Raw genomic sequence first — 24,225 nt, 5'->3', positions numbered from 1 at the left:
ACCACTTGCGGTCTGAATACTGATGTGTACCACCCTAATTGTCTAGACCTTGAAACATCACGTTTGGAATACATCAGCCATTTCACATTTTGCCTTTGTGGACATTTCAGTATTGCCCTCAGTACAAGTCCCGTTATATCGTGGGACACTGCGAGCAATCTACGATTACCTACCCCTTTATTTTCACCTTGAGGAACAAAATCTCATTTATCTTATAAGAGCTATAATAAAAGCTAAGTTTTAATTCATCCAGATCACTAAAATACGATTTCATGGATATAACTACCATCAACATTATCCGCAACGTAATGCATATACCCAACAATACGATCATGGTTATGGTAACTATTGGGGACCACAGGAATATGGAGGAGGAGGTAGAGGAGGGAGGAGATATGGGAGAGGGCAATATAGGGAGACCAGAGAGGGACCATTTAAGATTAATAATGAACAAAAGGTTCTACAATCGAAAGGAGAGGAAGGCAAAGAGCAGATTGGAAATATTGTAAGACCCGAACCACTAAGGGCAAAGAGAGAGAGTAGACCGGAGGAAATATGTCTGGAAAATTTTCCCAAGCAATCAAAGGCCAATCAATAGACAACACACAAAAAGAGGAGAGTTGGAAAAACACTCCGGGGAAGAAAAAAAGACCCATAGAGGAAAGAGAGGAGGAAAAAGAAAATGCAAGTCCACAGGCCAAGAAAGTGAGAGAGAGAGCAAATAGGGATAAATAATCTGAGTTCCTATGAGTTAAAAGAAGAAGAGAAAAGCATTCTCAATAAAGGCCTACACATAAGGGTAATAAATTTGAAGTTTATTTGGACATACATCGTTATATAAGGAAACTCAACATCTTTAAATATATGATGTTCAAACCAATAATAGAAGTTGGGCCAACAGAACAACAACCGCATACCTCCCTAAAAAATACATCAAAATTCTACCCAAATAATGACAACGAATGTATTGAGGCCTTTAAGAAAGGAGTGATAAAAGGAGTACAAGGGATCAAATACAATACAAATATAAATAAAACAACCTCAGTCAGAAAGAGAAAAATTCTTTAAGGGATTTAGAGAATAACACCAGTATAATAATAAAACCTGCGGATAAGGGGGGGGGGGATAGTTGTTCTTAATAAGGAGTATTATCAAAAAGAAATGGCGCAAATTCTAGATGACAAGGTAACTTTAAAGTTCTAAAAATGGACCCAATCAACGAATATAAAAAAGAACTCAAAATATTACTTGAGGTCTAAAAAAAGGAGTCTTGAACAAAAAAGAATTTGATTATCGCAATAATACTCATCCAATTTCACCCTTCATTTACTATTTGCCAAAAGTCCACAAGGATCCAGTAAATCCACCAGGGAGACCCATTGTCTCTGGGATCGGATCGATTACCAGCAGGATCTCAGAGTATGTGGACATATTTTTTCAGAAGTACGTGCCAACTGCACCATCCTACCTCAAAGACACAGGTCATGTCCTGCAGATCCTAAATGAGGTTTATACGGTGACAGAGGATGTACATCTGATGACAGCGGATGTTTCATCACTCTACACCATAATTCCTAACAATAAGGGATTGGAGGCAGTAAGATATTTCATGGACAATGATGAGGGTATGGCAATTGAACAAAAATTATTTATTTTAAATTGTATCGAATACTGTTTAACCCATAATTATTTTTGGTATAGTGACTAATTTTATTTACAGACGTCTGGTGTGGCGATGGGTACGAAATTTGCACCCAGTTTCGCCAATCTTTTTATGTCTTATTGGGAAAAAAAATGTATCACCCCAATTATACAAAAAATAGGAGTAGGAGGGATGTTGATTCTTTGGAGAAGATACATCGATGATTGTCTGTGTATCTGGAAAGGTGACGAGTCCTCTCTAATGGTGTTTATTCAGTACATCAACAATAATCAATGGAACATTAAATTTACGGAAGAGAGTAGTAAAATCAGGGTTAATTTCCTCGATTTGGAAATATCCATCACCAACCAACGTCTGACAACCAAAACCTTCTTCAAACCCACAGACAGGAATGGCTATATTGATGCTACCAGCTGTCATTATAGCCCATGGTTACAGGGGGTCCCCAAGAGTCAGTTCCAACGCATAAAAAGGAATTGCTCCCATCAGGCTGACAATGAGACACAGAGTAATATCATTCTTGAAAGGTTTAAAGAAAAGGGTTACAATGAGGAGGTACTTCAAGATCAAAGAAGGGAAATTGGTGAAAATAATATCGGAATAAAAACAGCTAGAGAGAAAAACACTGACAGATTCAAGTGGGCATTTAAAACTATGTATACAGCATCATGTCCTGAGATTAAGGAGGTAATTAGGAAGAACTGGAGAATATTGAAGAATGACGAGGTTATTGGTCCTTTGATCCCAAATAAACCACCTTTCATTTTTAAAAGGGCACCTACTGTACGGAATAAAATAGTACGAGGAAGGAAAAAAACAAGAAGTCCTCTAAAAATAACTTTGTGTGGTGTGGCTTCTGTTCGGCCTGTAAAAACAGATCCATGATGGATAAAAAACGCAGCACTCAAAATACCATATCCTCCTCCTCAAATCAAGAAGAATTACGCATGAGAGGACAACTATCATGTGAGTCTGCAGGGGTCATCTATGTTTTAGAGTGCCCCTGCAGGCTATAATATGTGGGCAGAACCTTAAGAAAATTAAAAACTAGGATTAGTGAGCACATAGGTAATGTAAAAAGAGGCCTTGAGACACACAGTGTATCTGCTCACTTCAAACGAGTCCACCAAAAGAATCCTGCAGGATTAAGATTTGTTGGAGTCGAACTTGCACAAAAAAAATTGGAGAGGTGGAGATGCGGCACAACAGATTAATAAAATCGAAGCAAAATGGATATATGAACTAAACACCCTACAACCTAACGGTCTCAACATAGAATGGGACATGAAGGCAGGTAGCATGAATTGAATGCAATCACCAGCTTAGATAGATTTCAGTGTCCATTAGCTGCTTCTGTATGGTATGTGTAGGAAAATAAGTGGTTTGGGTGTGGGGTGGGTTGACAGAGGATCCAGTATATTGGGGTTTTATGTGGCCCTTAGTAGATTAATTGTATCCTTACCATAGGCGTGTTTTTATATATATATATATATATATATATATATATAGGTATTTCCGATCGTATACAATATGTACAAATGATAATGAAAAGTGACGCCTTATCACATGTGCGGCCCATGTTCATCTGAGAACACGCACATTTGTATTGGCATTGAAGTCAGACACTATTTTATGAATGTAGCAATGTGCTGGCAATTTTATTTGTGCAATGTCTACATACGATTATAGAATTGTTTTTAAAAAAAGTCGATTTAAAAAAATCGTTGATTTTAATTAATTGAATGTTTTATCGATATTTTTAAATAATCAAATGTTTTATCGATATGAATTTATATGATTATATATGATTCCTGATTCGGGAAACCGGATATGACATCAGAGTTGGGAGGGATAAAAACTCAGCTTCGGCTGATTAGTTTGTGACGCCCCAGATGAAGCTAAGGCGAAACCCGGGTCGGGCATCTATATACGCTTTTTACCAATGGATGTTTGTAAGTACAATAAATCTTACTGAATATTAAACACCCTGGGTATTGCACTATGTTCTGTTTCTCCTGAAGGAGAGAAAAAAATGTGCTGGGCGGTATAGGGATTGATATTGGAGATGCACTGGTGATATCGTGGAATCTCCATAGAATCTTCCTGTGAGTGAAACTCCTGCCTGTGGAAACCTAGCGCAGACCCATCTAAATGTACTTTGATGATCGGAACCTGGTGCCTGCTCGAATCATTGAGCAGGCACCATGGCTAAATGCGAGGGGGGGTCCCCCGTGACCCCCCTTGTCGTCGATTGCCGCAAACCGCAGGTCAATTCAGACCTGCGGTTTGCGGATTTTCAATGTTGCGGCGGCGGCGCCTTCAGGTCCCCATGCGGCTGTAGGGGGACCCGATGGCATTGAAGGAAGCGCAATGCCTTCCTGAGGCATCGCACTGCGTTCCGGTGATGAGCCTGTGAGATCCAGACCCCTGGATCTCACAGGCCAGAAGCTGTATGAGTAATACACACAGTATTACTCAGACAGCCAATGCATTCCAATACAAAAGTATTGGAATGCATTGTAAAAAGTATTAGACACCCAAAAGTTGAAGTCTCAAAGTGGGACAAAAAATAAAGTAAAAAAAGTAGAAAAAATTAAGTTCCCCCCCCAAAAATGTGACGTTTCAATAAAAAATAAACAAAAATGTAATTTTCCCAGATAAAGTTAAATAAATTGGTATAAAGTAGGTGGAAAAAAAGACATATTAGGTATCACTGCATCCGTATCGACCGGCTCTCTAAACATATCACATGAACCTAACCCCTCAGATGAACACCATAAAAAATAAAAAATAAAAACTGTGCTAAATAAACAAAAAATATTTCTCACCTTACATCACAAAAAGTACAACAGTAAGCGATCAAAAAGGCATATGCCCACCAAAATAGTACCAATCTAAACATCACCTTATCCCGCAAAAAATTAGAGCCTATTTAAGACAATCGCCCAAAAAATAAAAAAAAACTATGGCTCAGAATATGGAGGCACTAAAAGATAATTTTTTTTTTTTAAAAGCTGTTATTGTGTAAAACGTAAGTAAATAAAAAAAATGATACATATTAGGTATCGCCGCATCCGTATAGACCGGCTCTATAAAAACATCACATGACCTAACCCCTCAGGTGAACACCAGTAAAAAAAAAAAAAGTGTAAAAAAAGCTATTTTTGGTCATCTTACATCAGAAAAAGTGTAATAGCAAGCGATCAAAAAGTCATATGCACCCCAAAATAGTGCCAATCAAACTGTCATCTCATCTCTCAAAAAATGAGACCCTACTCAAGATAATCGCCCAAAAACTGAAAAAAAACAATGGTTTTCAGACTATGGAGACAATAAAACGTGATTTTTTTTTTGTTTAAAAAATGAAATCATTGTGTAAAACTTACATAAATAAAAAAAAGTATACATATTAGGTATCACTGCCTCTGTATTGACCGGCTCTATAAAAATATCACATGACCTAACCCCTCAGGTGAACACCGTTAAAAAAAAAAAAAAATATGTAAAAAAAGCTATTTTTTGTCATCTTACATCAGAAAAAGTGTAATAGAAAACTATCAAATAATCATATGCACCCCAAAATAGTGCCAATCAAACTGTCATCTCATCCTGCAAAAAATTAGACCCTACCCAAGATAATCACCCAAAAACTGGAAAAACTATGGCTCTCAGACTATGGAGACACTAAAACATGATTTTTTCTTGTTTAAAAAATGAAATCATTGTGTAAAACTTACATAATTAAAAAGAATTGTATACATATTAGGTATCGCCGCATCCATGACAACCTGCTTTATAAAAATACCACATGATTTAACCTGTCAGATGAATGTTGTAAATAATAAAAAAAATGTGCCAAAACAACTATTTCTTTTTACCTTGCAACCAAAAATCATATGTACCCTAAACTAGTACCAACAAAACTTCCACCCTATCCCATAGTTTCTAAAATGGGGTCACTTTTTTGGAGTTTCTACTCTAGGGGTGCATCAGGGGGTCTTCAAATGGGACATGGTGTCAAAAAAAACGTATGGCATTCCTTCCAAAAACCGTATGGCATTCCTTTCCGTCTGTGCCCTGCCATGTGCCCATACAGCAGTTTACGACCACATATGGGGTGTTTATGTAAACTACAGAATCAGGGCCATAAATATTGAGGTTTGGTTGGCTGTTAACCCTTGCTTAGTAACTGGAAAAAAAAATATTAAAATGGAAAATCTGCCAAAAAAGTGAAATTTTGAAATTGTATCACTATGTTCCATTAATTCTTCTGGTTAACGACGTTTGTAAAATCAGTTTTGAATACATTTAGGGGGGTAGTTTCTAGAATGGGGTAATTTTTGGGTGGTTTCTATTATGTAAGCCTCACAAAGTGACTTCAGACCTGAACTGGTCCTTAAAAAGTTGGTTTTTGAAAATTTCTGAGAAATTTCAATATTTACTTCTAAGTTTCTAAGCCTTGTAACGTCCCTCAAAAATAAAATGTCATTCCCAAAATTATCCTAACATGAAATAGACATATGGGGGATGTAAAGTAATAACTATTTTTGTAGGTATTACTATATTTGAAGTAGAGAAATTGGAAACTTTGAAAATTGGCAAATTTTGTATTTTTTTACAAATAAAAGTGATTTTTTTACAAATAAAAGTGATTTTTTTTAACTCCATTTTACCAGTGTCATGAAGTACAATATGTGATGAAAAAACTAGCTCAGAATAGCTTGGATAAATAAAAACGTGTTAAAGTTATCACCATTTAAAATGACACTGGTCAGATTTGCAAAAAATGGTCTGGTCCTTAAGGTGAAATATGGCCGTATCCTTAAGGGGTTAAACTTTAAAAAGTTGTCCCAAATTTACGCTTTAATACTTTGTCTCATATTTTCGTTCTATCATTTTTAATTTGAAACAATTAATCCTCCCTTAGATGTGGTCTCTCTTTCTCACGCTCCCTCTCCAGCTTGGAACCCTGATTCGCCGATAACCGTGATCAACAAGGTAGGCTCAGAAAAGAACATCGAAAGTTGATAGAGAAGATATCAAAATGGATAGTGGATGTCGCTGGGACACCTCTGCATAGGTGACAGGAATATACTTTTTTTGTTTCTTAAAAATTTTATTTTCAATTTAAGAAAACACAACAAGGTACATGTTTGACATTTAAGCGTCTAACATGACGCCTTCATTAGAACATATACAATACATTATAAGAGCAAAGGAGTTCCAAAAAGATAATAGTACAATAGGAATTCCACATCACTAAGGATACAACATAAGGCGTTTCCTAAGGAGCTATGTCAGTAGCATATTCATTATATTATTAAGGCGTAATGCAGAATACATTATAAAAACATTGTAAAAATGTATGAAGGGAGAGAAACCTTATCAAGAGCGTGGTGTGGAAGTTGAGGAGTGAGTAGTCATGTAGTACAATCTAATCTATACCATCATGGGGTTATGTAGGAAGAGGCTGACTGCTTGTAAACCTGAATTCCCGCCATAGTCGCCATTGTTTGGCGAATTTCTGGTGATTCCTAGCCTCCCACGCGAATAGCTCCTCGAAGCAGTAAAGCTGGTCCACTTTCAATTTCCATTGTTCTATAGTTGGTACTGTGGTAGAAAGCCAGTGTTTTGGGACCAGTAGACGTGCTGCAATAAGCAATTGTCTAAATAGGAAGGGGGGGGGGGGGGGTTGGGAATCCCTTGTCCTTTCTGTGTCGTAGAAACTAAGCAATGCCAGTAGAGGAGATATAAGGATCGAGGTACGGCATATCGTGTTGCTCAAGTGAAATATTCCCTTCCACCAACTATTAACAATGGGGCATTCCCACCAGATATGGAAAAAAGATCCTCTGTCGCTCAGGCATCTCCAACATCTATCAGAAATTGAGTCAGAGAAAAGGCTAACAATATCTGGGGTTTTATACCATCTGGATAATATTTTATATCCATTTTCTTGTATACAAACACATCTGGACGCAGTATGAGGAGCTAAAAGGAGATCCGGTATACTGGAGAAGGGAAGGTCCAACCCTAAGTCTCTTTCCCAGAGTTTTATGTATGCCGGTTTAGTAAGTATAGGAGGCGAGTTGAGTCTATGGAACAATTGGGAAATAAGCTTTTTTGTTGAGTTGGGATTGTTAATTAGGGCCTCTATCCAGACTAACGGTCTGAGGAAATCACTACTTGAGGTATGTTGGGTCAAGTAAGAATGGAGGTACGAAATTGGAGAGATACAGTGGTGATGAGGAGCTAGCATTTTTCGAAGTTCTGAAATAAGTAATACCTGACCCTCCGAATTGAAGAAGGACGAGATAGGTATGTCTGAGTTTTTCAGGAATCTAGTGGTGCATTCTATTACCTGGGGAAGAGCTGTACTTATAATGTCTCTCAAAGAAAGAAGGGGAGATGGGAAGGGTATGGAGAAGTGGGAGGCCTGGAACCATTTCCATGTCTTCAATGTTGCTTGTATAATTGGGTAAGGTGAGGACGGTATGTTGAGGTGTCTGCCATTCCCTAGTAATATGGATCGGAATGGTTTCCCTAAGAGCTCTTGTTCCATTGCCACCCACGGTTTCATGTTTGGGCACCTGAGCCATTCCACCACCCTGGACAACAGGACAGCTTTTCCATAGAGTTCGGGGTCTGGGAGAGCCATTCCCCCCAAACGTTTGGGGCGGGAAAGTGTGTTATACGCTAGCCTGGGTCTCTTCCCTTTCCAAAGGAACTTGCGAAACATTTTCCTAAGAGATTCGTAATAAGTTTAAGGAATATGTATTGGTAGCACTTGCTGCAAGTAGGTGAGACGTGGGATAATTAAGGTCATGAGAAGGTTCTTCCTTCCAAACCATGAGAGTATGTGTGCATCTAGCTTATCCAAACTGGAGGAAATGGATTGCAAAAGAGAGGAGTAGTTAAGAGTAAAAAGATCAGCTAAATTAGAGCTTATCTTAACTCCTAGGTACGTGACCTGTGGAGATGACCAGTCAAATGCCGAGTTAATTTTTAATCGGGCTTGTGTTTTCAAGGGAAAACCAAAACAAATAATAAGTGATTTTTGTTTATTTATTTTAAAGTTGGAGATGACACTATATTTATCTAAATGAAGTTGAATCGCTGGTAGTGATACTTCTGGGTTCGAGGTCATGATCATAATGTCGTCCGCGAAGGGCCAATTTATGCTCCTGACCCCCTAGAACTGTGCCTTTAATTGCTGGGTCTGTCCTTAAGCAGATTAGGAGGGGCTCGAGGGCTAATACAAAAAGTAATGGTGATAGGGGGCAACCTTGACGGGTACCATTCCGTATACGAAAAGGGTCTGATAGATCTCCATTGACTAAGACCGAGGCTGAGGCCTGATGATACATGGCGAAGATGGCCTGTACAAGGGGACCAGGTATGCCAAATCCTTTCAGGACTAATTTCAAATAGGACCAGTCGATTCTATCGAATGCTTTTTCCGCATCCGTACTGAGTAGCAGTAGAGGTTTAGATTGGAGGGAGGCGTGATGCGCAATATTGAGAACTCTAGTCGTGTTGTCCCTACCCTCTTTACCTCGGATAAAGCCTACCTGTTCCCCGTGCACCAGAGACGGAAGAGTCGCAGATAAGCGGGTTCGCCAACATCTTCCCCAGTAGTTTGAGATCAATGTTAAGAAGAGATACGGGTCTATAGTTAGGGCATTGGTTGGGGTTTTTTCCTTCTTCTGGAATTAGCCAGATATGGGCTGATAATATGGTCATAATAATCCTGTCTTTTGAAAGCTGGTGTCCATGTAATGCTGAGTTGGACACTGAGAGCAAGTGGGGAAGTTCTGATAACGTGAATAGAGAGGATAATTGCTGTTGGACATCCGAGGGGAGAGATGGGAGGTCGAGTGTGTCTAGAAAGGAAGAGGTTAGTGTGGAGTGAGAATCCGGAGTTAATGGGGAAGAAATGTTGTATAAGGATTCATAAAAATCTTTAAAACGGGAAGCGATTAGCTTGGAGGAGTAAAGTGAGGTACCCTGGGGAGAGTCTATTTGGTGTATATAGTTGGCTGCTTTCCTGTTTTTTATTATATGCATGGTGAATTTTGAGGCCTTATCTTCGTGGGTGTAGAACTTGTGCTGAGAGTTCAAAAAAAAATTAGCTGTGGATTGGTGAAGAAGGGCTTTTAATTCCGCCCTAAGTTTAGAAAGCTCCTGTAAGTGTGAATCAGATAAGGAGCGCTTGTGCAGGGATTCTAGGGATTTAATTTTTTGGCATAAGGTATCTAACTGTTTACCCCTTTCTTTTTTAAGGAATGTACTCAAGCTAATAAAGTGCCCTCTAATAAATGGTTTATGGACATCCAATAATAATTGGTCAGACGTGTCTGGGTTGGTGTTGAGTTTAAAATATTCCTTTAAATACTCAGATATCTTGTCACTGATCTTTTTGTCCCCTAAGAGGGATTCGTTCAGGCGCCATCTAAATTTATTTGTGGTCGGAGCTGGGGCTGACACTTTCAGGAAGATGGGGGCATGATCGGATAGGTGAATAGAGCCCAATTTAGCTTCTTGGCATAGCTGCAGATGTGTCTTGGATATAAATAAATAGTCCAGTCTTTGGTAAGACCCGTGGACGTGAGAATAAAATCTATAATCCCTCAGATTTGGGTGTACAAACATCAATAAGATGTAGGTTCCAAAGTCCCTCCCTTATTCCACGTAGTGCATTGGCTGTTAGAGCAGATCTCTGGGTGGACGAGTCGAGTTGGGGGGTCAAAGCCGAATTTAAATCCCCACCCAAAACCACTAATCCTTCTGCAAATTTCTCTATAATTGGGAAGATGGTGGCGAACCATCTGGATTGGCCAGTGTTAGGGGCATAAAGATTGATGATGGTATATATAAGGACCAATGTTACCTTAATATATCTCCCTTCTGTGTCCTGCAGATGTGAGATATATTTAAATGGGACATTCCTCTGGAATCCAATGCTCACTCCCCCAGAAGCAGAGGAGTTACCGCCACAATGATACCATTAGGAGTAGTATGCATAAGACAAGTTGGGATAGTGGTCAAATTTGAAGTGTGTCTCCTGTAGAAGCAGGACATTGGCCCCTGATTTACGTAACAATGTGAAAATCTGGCTCCTTTTCGAAGGGGAATAGAAGCCCCTCACATTGTAGGATGAAAATGTTAAATCAGCCATAGCGACTAAAATAGAAAATATAGTCTAGCTGTGATGTATCTCCAGGAGACACACTTCTTCCATATAAGTTCTGACCTTTCAGGTTGAGTGGAGAGGATGGCAGAGGAATCCCAGGAATTCTTTGCTCTGTAGGGGTATATGGAACATGTACCTTAAGCAAAACATAAACAAAAACGTGTAAAACAATAATAAACCCACAAGTGAAGGTTAGAACATAAAATAAAATGAGAGTCGTAACGGGGGAAATGGTTGATTAACCCAATTACGATCCCCATTGCACCAAATAGGACCTCACAGAGGAGGTTATCAGACAGACCAAAAAGAGATGTCTTGAACGGCCTGATTATAAGTAGGTGAATTAGTTAGGAAGAGGAGAGAAGGGGCAATAAGGAATAGAAAGGGATGAGAGTAACATATATGGAAGGCAGCTTTCCTGTCAGAACTTATGACTAAGGGATAGCTTAATATTCCCATGGAACTGGGCATTTAGTAAATAAAGAAACAACACCGAACCCGATCCTATGGAGTGAATTGAATATTTCTCCGCTTGGCCTTTTGTATTTTCGGAGTGCGGGGCTGTTCAAAAGGCACAATCACGGGAAGCTCCGGCAGCTCCAGGATATCTTGGTATAACTGCCAGTTCTCGATTGCCATGGGTGGAATCTGGAGATGATCGAACACTCCGGCTAAATCAGCAAATGAGGAAATAGTGAGGCGGCGACCCTCATGGGTGAAGGTTAATCCAAACGGAAAGTTCCATCAGTACAGGATCTTATTCGATCGAAGCGAGTCGGTCAGTGGTTTCAGAGAACGGCGTTATCTTAAAGTCGAAGGAGCCTGGAAAATTGCAACAAGCGAACCATCGCATAGTAAATTGTCTTGATTTCTGGCCGCCTCCAGTACTGCAGCTTTGGTCTGAAAGTTAAGAAACTTAAGAAAACGGCATATGACGTCCCTGGGGGGGTTCAGCTGGTTTCGGCTTAGGCCTTAGTGCTCTGTGAGCACGTTCAATGATGATGTCTATCTGTTGTTCTTGGCCTAGTAAGGCTTTGCAGAGCTCCATTACGGTGTTTGTTAAATCGGATGCAGGAATTGTTTCGGGTATCCCCCTAAACCGAAGATTATTTCTACGCCCTCGGTTCTCTTGGTCCTCCAGAGCACTGTGGAGGTCGTTTAGATGAGTATAGCACTTTTGGAGAGAGGACACAGTGGCCGTTTGGTGAGCCAGGATCGAGGTCTGGTGAGTTTCCAGTGACACCACTCTGTCTCTGATATGTAAAACATCGTGGCGGAGCGCAGTAAGTTCGGTCAGTATTGGCTCTATGGCTTTGCTTAGTGTTTGTTTTAGAAACTTGCGGGTAATCGGGAGCGCTGTTCCGCTGTGAGGATCTTCAGCTTCCGACTCCCCTTTTGAGACATCTGTGGCACGCTCACTGACCTTAAGAGAGGGTGTCGGCGCCATCTTGGGCTCACGGGCCGTGATAGTAGCGGCTGCTTTTCGGATGAATTTATCCATATCTCCGCCCGGATTAGCTGTTTTACTGGAGCTGGATGAACCTCCATGCTTAGCTTGGCCTATCTTGACCATCTCTCCGGTTGTCAGCTAGTGTAAGCTGGTGCTTTCTGGGATCAGTTACGGAGAGCTCCTGACTATGCTGCCATCACAGTCTGGCGCTAGCTCCCCCCCCCCCCCCAGAAATATACATTTAAAAAAATCATCTGTTACATTGTCAGGTGACATTTTTAAAATTTTGCCAGATAGAAATCTCAGCTTTGCATAGTTGACAGGGAATAAAATGTAAGAAATTCTTCATTAATTGTTGCGTGCCACATCCTTTCACTCAATGCTTAAACTTTAAAAAGTTGTCCCGCATTTACGCTTTAATACTTTGTCCCATATTTCCGCTCTATTTTTAATTTGAAACAATTAATCCTCCCTTGGATGTGGTCTCTCTCTCACGCTCCCTCTCTGGCGTGGAACCCTGATTCGACGATAACTGTCATCAACATGGTAGGGTCAGAAAAGAACATCAAAAGTTGATAGAGAAGATATCAAAATGGATGGTGGACGTCACAGGGATGTGCGATCATGCAAAAGTTAGCTATAGTCAACAAAGCAGCAGCAGGGCCTCTCCTGGCTAAAGTTTACAAATCAAAAATACCACAGGGACATTCCCTATCATTTTTGATTAGTCATTCCAATAACAGGGCATCTTAAGAATCCTGTATTGTTATTTATCGTCACTACATCCCCGTGTCGGGAGTGGGTAATTGCCACGCTCCCCCTTCTTAACTTGGAAGCTTATGCTTTAATACTTTGTCCCACATTTCCACTGGATTAAATTTAATTTCATCCATTGACCTCCCTTGCATGTGGTATTCTTTTCTCAGGCTCCCTCTCCGGCCTGGAACCCTGATTCCCCGCCACCCGCAATCACCATGGTAGGTGCATAAAAGAACATCGAAAGTTGATAGAGCAGATATCAAATTGGATTGTGAACATCACAGGGACGTGCAACATGGTGGTGCAGTAAGTGTGCACACGCCTACACGAACTGACTGACAGGGGTCAGCCCCTGCAACTTCTGGGTCTCCAAATTGGCACATGGCCTGAACTTGCCCTTTACCCCTTGGAGGTGCTGGCCTGCCCTGCAGCCAGTGTATGGTCTGAACGTGTGTTTAGTATGACTGGAGGGGGTTATCACAGGCTATATTTCCCAATGTTTTGGGGTATACCCTAATAAAAAAAAAATAAAGCAGTGTAGGCTACCTCCTACTCCACCGCTGCTTCCACATACACCACAACATACACCACCTCCTCAAGCTCCTACTCCATATGGACCTCATCCTCCTAGATCAAGATTATTATATTTATATTTTTACATATTTTATGTTATTTAAAGTAATTTCCCTATCCACATTTGTTTGAAGAGCACTTGTTATGCTCTTGACCACATTCTGATGCCATTTGCAGCCCTCTAGCATGTTCCATGACATTTTTACAGCCATTTTAGTGCTCAAAAGTTCGGGTCCTTATTGACTTCAATGGGGTTTGGGTTCGGGGTCAAGTTCGGGTCCTGAACTTGAACTTTTTTGTGAAGTTCTGCTGAACCCGTCAAACCCGAACATCCAGGTGTCCGCTCAACTCTAATGTTGAGATTAGACATACTGTAAGAGAAAAGGGGGTTAGCGCAAACCATACATCTTAGTTACCACTCCTGTCGGGAGGATCCTCGTCTTTTAGGACCTCTGGCTCCTTCAGTGTTTTATCACGCTCATTAAAAAAAACGCATCAAAACGCATTGCACCCAAGCTGAAAAAAACAGAACAACTGCGCAATCACAGACAAAACTGACTGAATTTGCTTGCAAAATGGTGGGAGTTTCACTGAACGCACCCTGAACACATCCTGAGCCAACCCGTCACGCTCGTGTAAAAAAGGCCTTAGTGTCATCTGCAAAAATAGAAATGGTGCTATTAGTCCCACCCTCAATATAATTATTAGATAAATTAAATAATAGAGGACCCAGCACTGAACCTTGTGGTACACCACTTTTAACCCGGGACCGTTCTGAATAGGAATTATTGACCACAACTCTCTGGACACAACCCTTCAGACAGTTTTCAATCCAATTACAAACTATACTTTCCAAGCCTATAGACCTTATTTTACCTATTAAACGTCTATAAGGGACAGTATCAAAAGCCTTTGCAAAATCCAGAAAAACTACATCCACAGCTGCCCCTCTGTCCAGGCTTCTACTCACCTCCTCATAAAAACAAGTCAGGTTAGTCTGACAACTTCTGTCCTTGGTAATATCATGCTGGTTATCACTTATGATATTATTTACAGTCACATACTCCTGTATATAGTCCCTTAAGAGTCCTTCAGACATTTTTTCCCACAACAAAAGTTAAACTAACCGGCCTATAATTACATGTAGAGGACCTAGATCTTTTTTTCAATATGGGCACCACATTTTCCTTGTGCCAATCACTTGCCACTGTACCAGTACCTAGAGAATATTTAAAAAATATAAACAAGGGCACAGCAATGACTGAACTGAGCTCTTTAAAAACTCTTGAGTGTAATCCACCTGGACCCGGAGTTTTGTTCACATTTGCCGTATTTAACTTAACTTGGACCATATTTTCAGTTAGCCAGTTGAGTTTATTACTGAATGTACTAACAGCCCTGATACCACCAATATCATTTAGTAACTCTGCCTTTTCCTTATCTTAAGTAACTACCTCTCCCCCCTTTACTGTTATTTAGGGAACCTACCTGCGCAGACCTTGTTTTTTAGCATTTATAAATTTAAGCCCTTCTGCACAGGTCATTTTTTGCAAATCTGACATGTGCCATTTTATGTGGTAATAGCTTTGGAATGCTTTTATTTATCCAAGCCATTCTGAGATTGTTTTCTCGTGACACAATGTACTTCATGATAGTCATAAATTTGAGTCAATATATTTCACCTTTATTTATGAAAAAATTCCCAAATTTACCAAAAACTTTAAAAAATTAGCAATTTTCAAAAATGTTATTTCTCTGCTTTTAAAACAGAAAGTTTATTATTACCTCATAAAATATTTATTACTTAACATTCCCCATATGTCTACTTTATGTTGGTATCATTTTGTAAATATAATTTTATTTTTTTAGGACGTTAGAAGATTTAAAAGTTTGGAAGCAATTCTTAAAATTTTTAAGAAAATTTCCCAAACACAATTTTTTTGGACCATTTCAAGTCTGAAGTCACTTTGTGAGGCTTACATAGTAGAAACCCTCCATAAATGACCCCATTGTAGAAACCACACCTCTCAATTTACTCAAAACTGATTTTACAAACTTTGTTAACCTTTTAGGAGTTCCACAAGAATTAAAGGAAAATGGAGATGACATTTCAAAATTTCACTTTTTTCGCAGATTTTCCATTTCAATCCATTTTTTTCTTTAACACATCAAGGGTTAACAGCCAAACAAAACTCAATATTTTTTACCCTGATTCTACGGTTTACAGAAACACCCAACATGCGGTTGTGAACTGATGTAAGGGCACATGGCAGGGTGAAGAAGAAAAGACATGCCATATGGTTTTTGGAAGGCAGATTTTTCTGGACTGGTTTTTAAATGCCATGTCCGATTTGAAGCCCCCCTGATGCACCCTTACAGTGGAAACACCCAAAAAGTTACCACATTTTGAAAACTAGGGGATAAGGTACCAGTTTGATCAAAAAAATCATATGTGCCCAAAAATGGTACCAATAATTCATTATTACACTTTATGGTGCAAGGTGATAAAAAAATGGCTAATTTTGGCACAGTTTTTCTTAATTTATTTTTAAAGCATTCACCTGAAGGGTTAGGTCATGTGATATTTTTATAGAGCAGATCGTTATGGACGTGACAATACCTAATATGTATGCTTTTTCTTATTTATTTATTTAAGTTTTGCGCTATAATAGCATTTTTTCAAAGCAATTGTTTTTGATTTTTTTTTGCTATTTTCTTATGTAGGGTCTCTTTTTTTGCGAGAGGTTTTTTGAGAGGTTGATGGTTTTATTGGTACCACTTTGTGGTATTGTAATCCATATGAAGAGCAAAAATCCAGCTCAGTTTCGCAGAGGTAAAACAGTACTTTATTTAAGCGGTTAAAAATACTTCCAGCATAACCAGTCTTAGTGTAAGGATAGCTTCCTACAAAAAGTGTACGAGTAAATAATGGTAGGTTTTTTCTTTAACCTGAAACCCTGCGGGACCATTTGTTTGTCGATATATTTCTTTAATGACGTAAAGTCCCACCATTTACGGAGCTCTTTTAACAATAGGTTCTCAAGTGAAGGCATTAATACATTCTTTTTTTTTTTTTTTATTAATCTTTTATTATCCATTATACAAAAGCATATACAATATCGGACCGTCCAAAAGGTCCATTGCAATAAACATCCATATATTCACAATTTAACCCCATGTAACCCCCCCCCCACCCACCCAGTTGGAGAAAGAGAGAGAGAGAGAGGGAGACTTTCCCTCCCTTTCCTTGTGGGAGAGAGAGAGAAAGAGAAAAAAAATATATATATCAAACGCCATGGCCCTGGTTCAACCAATTCTTCCATATTATATCCGTTTTTTCCTCTCTATCCCTGTATCTCTCAAGTGCCTGTTCATGTTTAATCAAATTAAGCACTGCTTCCTGCCACTGTCCCACTGTAGGAGGATCTTTATTTATTCATTTTCGGAGAATAAGCAATCTAGCCTGAAATACAAACCGGATTCCAAAAAAGTTGGGACACTATACAAATCGTGAATAAAAACTAAATGCAATGATGTGGAGGTGCCAACTTCTAATATTTTATTCAGAATAGAACATAAATCACGGAACAAAAGTTTAAACTGAGAAAATGTACCATTTTAAGGGAAAAATATGTTGAATCAGAATTTCATGGTGTCAACAAATCCCCAAAAAGTTGGGACAAAGAAAGATCTGGACTGCAGACTGGCCATTTCAGTACCCGGATCCTTCTCCTACGCAGCCATGATGTTGTGATTGATGCAGAATGTGGTCTGGCATTATCTTGTTGAAAAATACAGGGTCTTCCCTGAAAGAGATGACGTCTGGATGGGAGCATATGTTGTTCTAGAACCTGAATATATTTTTCTGCATTGATGGTGCCTTTCCAGACATGCAAGCTGCCCATGCCACACGCACTCATGCAACCCCATACCATCAGAGATGCAGGCTTCTGAACTGAGCATTGATAACAACTTGAGTTGTCCTTGTCCTTTTTGGTCCGGATGACATGGCGTCCCAGATTTCCCCAAAAACCTTTGAATCGTGACTCGTCTGACCACAGAACAGTATTCCATTTTGCCACACTCCATTTTAAATGATCCCTGACCCAGTGAAAACACTTGTGGATCTAGCTTAGAAATGGCTTTTTCTTTGCACTGTAGAGTTTCAGCTGGCAACGGCGGATGGCACGGTGGATTGTGTTCACTGACAATGGTTTCTGGAAGTATTCCTGAGCCCATTCTGTGATTTCCTTTACAGTAGCATTCCCGTTTGTGGTGCAGTGTCGTTTAAGGGCCCGGAGATCATGGGCATCCAGTATGGTTTTACGGCCTTGACCCTTACGCACAGAGATTGTTCCAGATTCTCTGAATCTTCGGATGATGTTATGCACAGTTGATGATGATAGATGCAAAGTCTTTGCAATTTTTCACTGGGTAACACCTTTCTGATATTGCTCCACTATCTTTCTGCGCAACATTGTGGGAATTGGTGATCCTCTACCCATCTTGGCTTCTGAGAGACACTGCCACTCTGAGAAGTTCTTTTTATACCCAATCATGTTGCCAATTGACCTAATTAGTGTTAATTGGTCTTCTAGCTCTTCATTATGCTCAAATTTACTTTTTCCAGCCTCTTATTGCTACTTGTCCCAACTTTTTGGGGATTTGTTGACACCGTGAAAATTTGAATCAATGTATTTTTCCTTTAAAATGATACATTTACTCGGATTAAACGTTTGGTCTGTCATCTACATTCTATTACAAATAAAATATTGACATTTGCCATCTCCACATCATTGCATTCAGTTTTTATTAACAATTTGTTTAGTGTCTCAACTTTTTTGGAAACCGGTTTGTAGTACTTTACCCAATAACAATTGTATGTCTCTTTTTAATTTAAGGTGTGTCATGGCCCCCAAAAAACAGACGACTGGGTCTTCCATAACTTGGATACCCAAATATAATGATATTATCTCTAGAATATCTTTCCAATACCTTATCAATTTAGAACATCTCCAGAAACAGTGCATAAGATCAGCCTTCTCACCCCTGCATTTTGGACACTTATCTGAGGCTCTAACCCCCATTTTCTTTAATGGCCAAGGAGATCGATGTAACCTGTGGACGATAAAAAACTGGGAGATTTTATGTGAGGCCCTTTCTGACACCTTAATATAACTTCTAAGGGCATCGTTCCATTTTTCTTCCGTAAGAAGTAAGAGCTCTTTCTCCCACTTTCCTCTGGCTGATATTATAATCCGTTCTGTCTTTCCATCCATAAAGATTCTATATCTTTTTGCTGTGGTTCCTCTTTTTTCCCCTCCATTGGTGAATTTATCTATTCTATTTGAATGTTCTTTTTTATATTTATTTAAATTAACTGATGACCTAACGGCGTTTTTTAAGTGGGAGATATTTATAGCTGTCCTTTTGGTGAATCCATCCCATACTCCTTCAATTTATCTTCCTCAAATATTTGCGCTAAATATTTCACCCCCTTTTTTTCCCAATCTATATAGGGTCTAATCATTTGTACTTCCTTTAAATTCATGTTCTTCCATATAGGTGTATACTGCAAGTACCCTTTAACCGCCTCCGGACTGCCTAACGCAAGATCGAGCTCCGGAGGCGGCAGTCTCGGGCACAGTCACGCATATACGCGTCATCTCACGAGACGCGAGATGGCGCTCACAGCCGGCCCGCGCATGCGCATTGCGGGCCAGCAAAAGTTCGAGGGGGGTTGCATCATTAGCCTGCCAGCCAATGATCATCGCTGGCAGGCTGATGATTTTTTTAAAAACGAATCACAGGCCAGTTAACACTTTATATTTATAAATATAAAGTGTTAAATGGCTGCTGTGCTCCTCTGCTGATTCTTTTCGTCGATTGGTCTCAGCAGAGGAACACAGTTCACAGTGAGTACAGCAAACACTTCACTTAGCCCCCAGATCACCCCCATCATCCTAATTAACTGTCACTTTTTTTTCACTAGTATTGAATTTTAGGATAGTTTAGGCCCCTTGGCTAGGTAGTTAGCAATCGGTTAGGCCCAGCCCACCGCACCACAGTCACTGATTCACTGATTAGCGTATCACTAATCAGCATTTGTACTTTTATAGTATCTGTAAGTGATCAGAACTGATCACAGTCAGGTCTATAATAGTATTAGTGTCACCTTAGCTCACCCTCCACCCAAAACGCAGTGTTTTCCCGATCAGGCCTGATCGGTCGCCCACACGTGCGTTCACCCACGCCCGCCCCGCCGCAGTAAACAAAAATTTAATTTTTTTTATCACTGCACAATCACTTTCCAAGCGCTGCGGCGATAAAAAAAAACCAGTTTTGATATTTTTTGCAGCGGCCTCCGGTACTTTGCTAGCCTCCCATTTGTAAGACAGGCTTGCTTTTTTTCTTGGGTAGTCTCAGAGAATACCTCCTAAATTTAGTAGTCCAAATGTCAAACAAGGGCTATTCTTCTGAAGAGGCCTACAGGATTAAGACCCAGTCGGATGAGGAATGGGAACCCTCATCTGACAAATCTAGCGGGTCAGAATATGAACCTGCAGAAAGCAGTGGCAGTCTGACCCAAAGTTCGGACTAGGAGGCTGAGGTCCCTGATAGCACCAGGCGTACCCGGCCCCGTGTTGCTAGACCACAGGTTGCGCAGGATCGGCTTCAAGGGCAGCAGAGTGGGGCTGGCGCTGTCAGATTACGTGGTGATGAATACACCAGCAGCACAGCCCACCCTGGACCTAGTACCAGCACTGCCGTACAACATGGTGAAGTGGCGAGCACCAGAAGGGCAGTTGAAGCTAGTGCGGTGGCTGCGACGGGGTAACTATTGCAAGTGCCACCGTATCAGCTTCAACTGCCCTTCTGACAGGCCCGTAGACCCCCTAGAGTCCCTGAGGTGCTGGAAAACCCTGATTGGCAGTCTCCAACTTCAGCCGCACCATTAGTTCCCCCTTTCACCGCCCAGTCCGGAGTTCGGGTTGAGACAGCTCAGGTTCGGCCCTGGGATTCTTTGAGCTGTTCTTGACTGCGGAGCTCTTGGACATAGTCGTGGCAGAAACAAACCGGTATGCCACTCAATTTATATCCGCCAACCCGGGAAGCTTTTATGCCCAGCCTTTCCGGTGGAAACCCGTCCAAGTTTCCGAATTAATTTTTTTTCTGGGCCTTCTCCTCAACATGGGTCTAACCAAAAACCATGAATTGCGGTCATATTGGTCCACGAACGCAATTCATCACATGCCCATGTTCTTGGATGCTATGTCCAGGGCACGAATTAAGGCCATCCTGCGTTTCCTGCACTTTAGCGATAACACCACCTCCCGTCCCAGAGGCCACCCAGCTTTTGACCGGCTCCACAAAATTCGGCCCCTCATAGACCACTTCAACAACAAATTTGCTAATTTGTATACCCCTGAGCAAAACATCTGCGGAGACGAGTCCCATATACATTTTACCGAAAGCCTTGGCTTCAAACAATATATCCCAAGCAAGCGCGCCGGGTATGGGGTCAAATTGTATAAGCTCTGTGAAAGGGCCACAGGCTATACCCACAAATTTCGGATCTATGAGGGTAAAGATCAGACCCTGGAGCCGGTTGGTTGCCCTGACTACCTGGGGAGCAGTGCGAAGACAGTCTGGGACTTGGTGTCACCCTTATTTGGCAAGGGGTACCATCTTTATGTGGACAATTTCTAAACAAGTGTGCCCCTCTTCAGGCATTTGTTCCTAGAACAGATTGGCTGCTGTGGCACCGCGCGAACTAGTCGCCGGGGCTTCCCCCAACAACTCGTTACCACCCGTCTTGCAAGGGGGGAGAGGGCTGCCTTGTGTAATGAAGAACTGCTCGCGGTGAAATGGAGAGACAAGCGTGACGTTTACATGCTCTCCTCCATTCACGCAGACACGACAATACAAATAAAACGAGCAACCAGTGTCATTGAAAAGCCCCTCTGTGTCCACGACTATAATTCGCTCATGGGAGGGGTGGACTTCAATGACCAGATGTTGTCTCCCTATTTAGTTTCCCGACCCACCAGACGCTGGTATAAGAAGGTGTCTGTATATTTAATTCAATTGGCTGCATATAATAGTTTTGTTCTCTACAGTAAGGCTGGGAGAACAGGATCCTTCCTCAAATTTCAGGAAGAAATCATCGAGAACCTCCTGTATCCAGGAGGTTCCGTGGCCCCATCCACCAGTGTAGTGGGCTGTCTACACGAGCGACATTTCCCCAATGTCGTTGCTGGTACCTCAACCCAACCGTCACCCCGAAAAAGATGTCGTGTCTGTAGCAGGAGTGGAATAAGGCGTGACACCCACTATTTCTGTCCTGACTGCCCTGACCACCCTGCCCTATGCGGGGAGTGTTTCCGAAAGTACCACACACAGGTACACTTAGCATAGGGATTGCATCTCACAGGACAGATACACAGGGCTATTAGAGCCCATTTACACAGAGCTGCTGCAAACCTCTCCTTTCACCTGGGACAAAGTGCATAATGTACTTCACCACATCTTTGGGCGATTTGCGCTTTGCACATTGTGCCATGGTAAAAAACAAAAAGAAAATCACCAGTAAGCAAAAAAAATTACGTTCTGTTCAAAAAGATAAATAAAGTTTATATGTTCCGTTCAAATGTTATTATAAAGTTAATAAATTTATTGCGTTGCGTCCTGTTTTTTTCTTTTTCTCCCATCCACCAGTGTAGTGGGCTGTCTACACGAGCGACATTTCCCCAATGTCGTTGCTGGTACCTCAACCCAACCGTCACCCCGAAAAAGATGTCGTGTCTGTAGCAGGAGTGGAATAAGGCGTGACACCCACTATTTCTGTCCTGACTGCCCTGACCACCCTGCCCTATGCGGGGAGTGTTTCCGAAAGTACCACACACAGGTACACTTAGCATAGGGATTGCATCTCACAGGACAGATACACAGGGCTATTAGAGCCCATTTACACAGAGCTGCTGCAAACCTCTCCTTTCACCTGGGACAAAGTGCATAATGTACTTCACCACATCTTTGGGCGATTTGCGCTTTGCACATTGTCCCATGGTAAAAAACAAAAAGAAAATCACCAGTAAGCAAAAAAATTTACGTTCTGTTCAAAAAGTTAAATAAAGTTTATATGTTCCGTTCAAATGTTATTATAAAGTTAATAAATTTATTGCGTTGCGTCCTGTTTTTTTATTTTTTTTTACCTTCCAGGTGGACCAACTGATCGACTAGCTGCATTCTGACAGAAGCATTGCGCTGCTGTCAGATTACACAAAAGTCGGTGTATGCGGCGCTGCAAGACAAGATTTCTCCTCTGCAGTAAAAGATACGTTTGCCGAGGCATATGAGCTGAGGAGGCGGTGGTGTTCATATGCTTTGGCAAACACTTTGTATATATATAAAAAAAAAATCCCGGCAGTGATTTATTCATCCACATCGATTGATGTGAATGGAGAAATCGGGTTTGCCAGGGCATACGAGCTAAGTGGGTATGGATGTTGGGCGGAGCTCCTATGTCCTGGCAGACACCTTTCCCCTCCTTTTTTTTTGGGCAGAGATTTTTTCATCCATATTGATCGATGCGAATGAAGAAATCTGTGCCGTTCATTTTTTCTTTCAGCCCAGAGGCTGAACGGAAAAAAAATATCTTATTACCTGTATGCTCAATATAAGGAGAATAGCAGAAACTCCTAATGCTGGCCATACATGTAATGATTGCGGAGACCCTCAAATGCCACGGCAGTACAAACACCACACAAATGACCCCATTTTGGAAAGAAGACACCCCAAGGTATTCGCTGAGGGGCATATTGAGTCCATGAAAGATTGAAGTTTTTGTCCCAAGTTAGCGGAAAGGGAGACTTTGTGAGAAAAAACAAAAAAAATCAATTTCTGCTAACTTGTGCCAAAAAAATAAATGTCTATGAACTCGCCATGCCCCTCATTGAATACCTTAGGTCTTCTTTCCAAAATGGGGTCACATGTGGGGTATTTATACTGCCCTGGCTTTTTAGGGGCCCTAAAGCGTGAGAAGAAGTCTGGGATCCAAATGTCTAAAAATGCCCTCCTAAATGGAATTTGGGCCCCTTTGCGCATCTAGCCTGCAAAAGTGTCACACATGTGGTATCGCCGTATTTTTGGAAAGTAGACACTCTAAGGTATTCGCTGATGGGCATAGTGAGTTCATAGAACTTTTTATTTTTTGTCACAAGTTAGCGGAAAATGATGATTTTTTTTTTTTTTTCAACGTCTCATATTCCACTAACTTGTGACAAAAAATAAAAACTTCCATGAACTCACTATGCCCATCACGAAATACCTTGGGGTTTCTTCTTTCCAAAATGGGGTCACTTGTGGGGTAGTTATACTGCCCTGGCATTTTAGGGGCCCAAATGCGTGCAAAGTAGTTTGAAATCAAAATCTGTTAAAAATGGCCTGTGAAATCCGAAAGGTGCTCTTTGGAATGTGGGCCCCTTTTGCCCACCTAGGCTGCAAAAAAGTGTCACACATGTGGTATCGCCGCACTCAGGAGAAGTTGGGGAATGTGTTTTGGGGTGTCATTTTACATATACCCAT

The sequence above is a fragment of the Bufo gargarizans genome, chromosome 4, assembly GCF_014858855.1.
Source record: "Bufo gargarizans isolate SCDJY-AF-19 chromosome 4, ASM1485885v1, whole genome shotgun sequence".
Lineage (NCBI taxonomy): Eukaryota > Metazoa > Chordata > Amphibia > Anura > Bufonidae > Bufo > Bufo gargarizans.
This window is presented reverse-complemented; position numbering follows the sequence as displayed.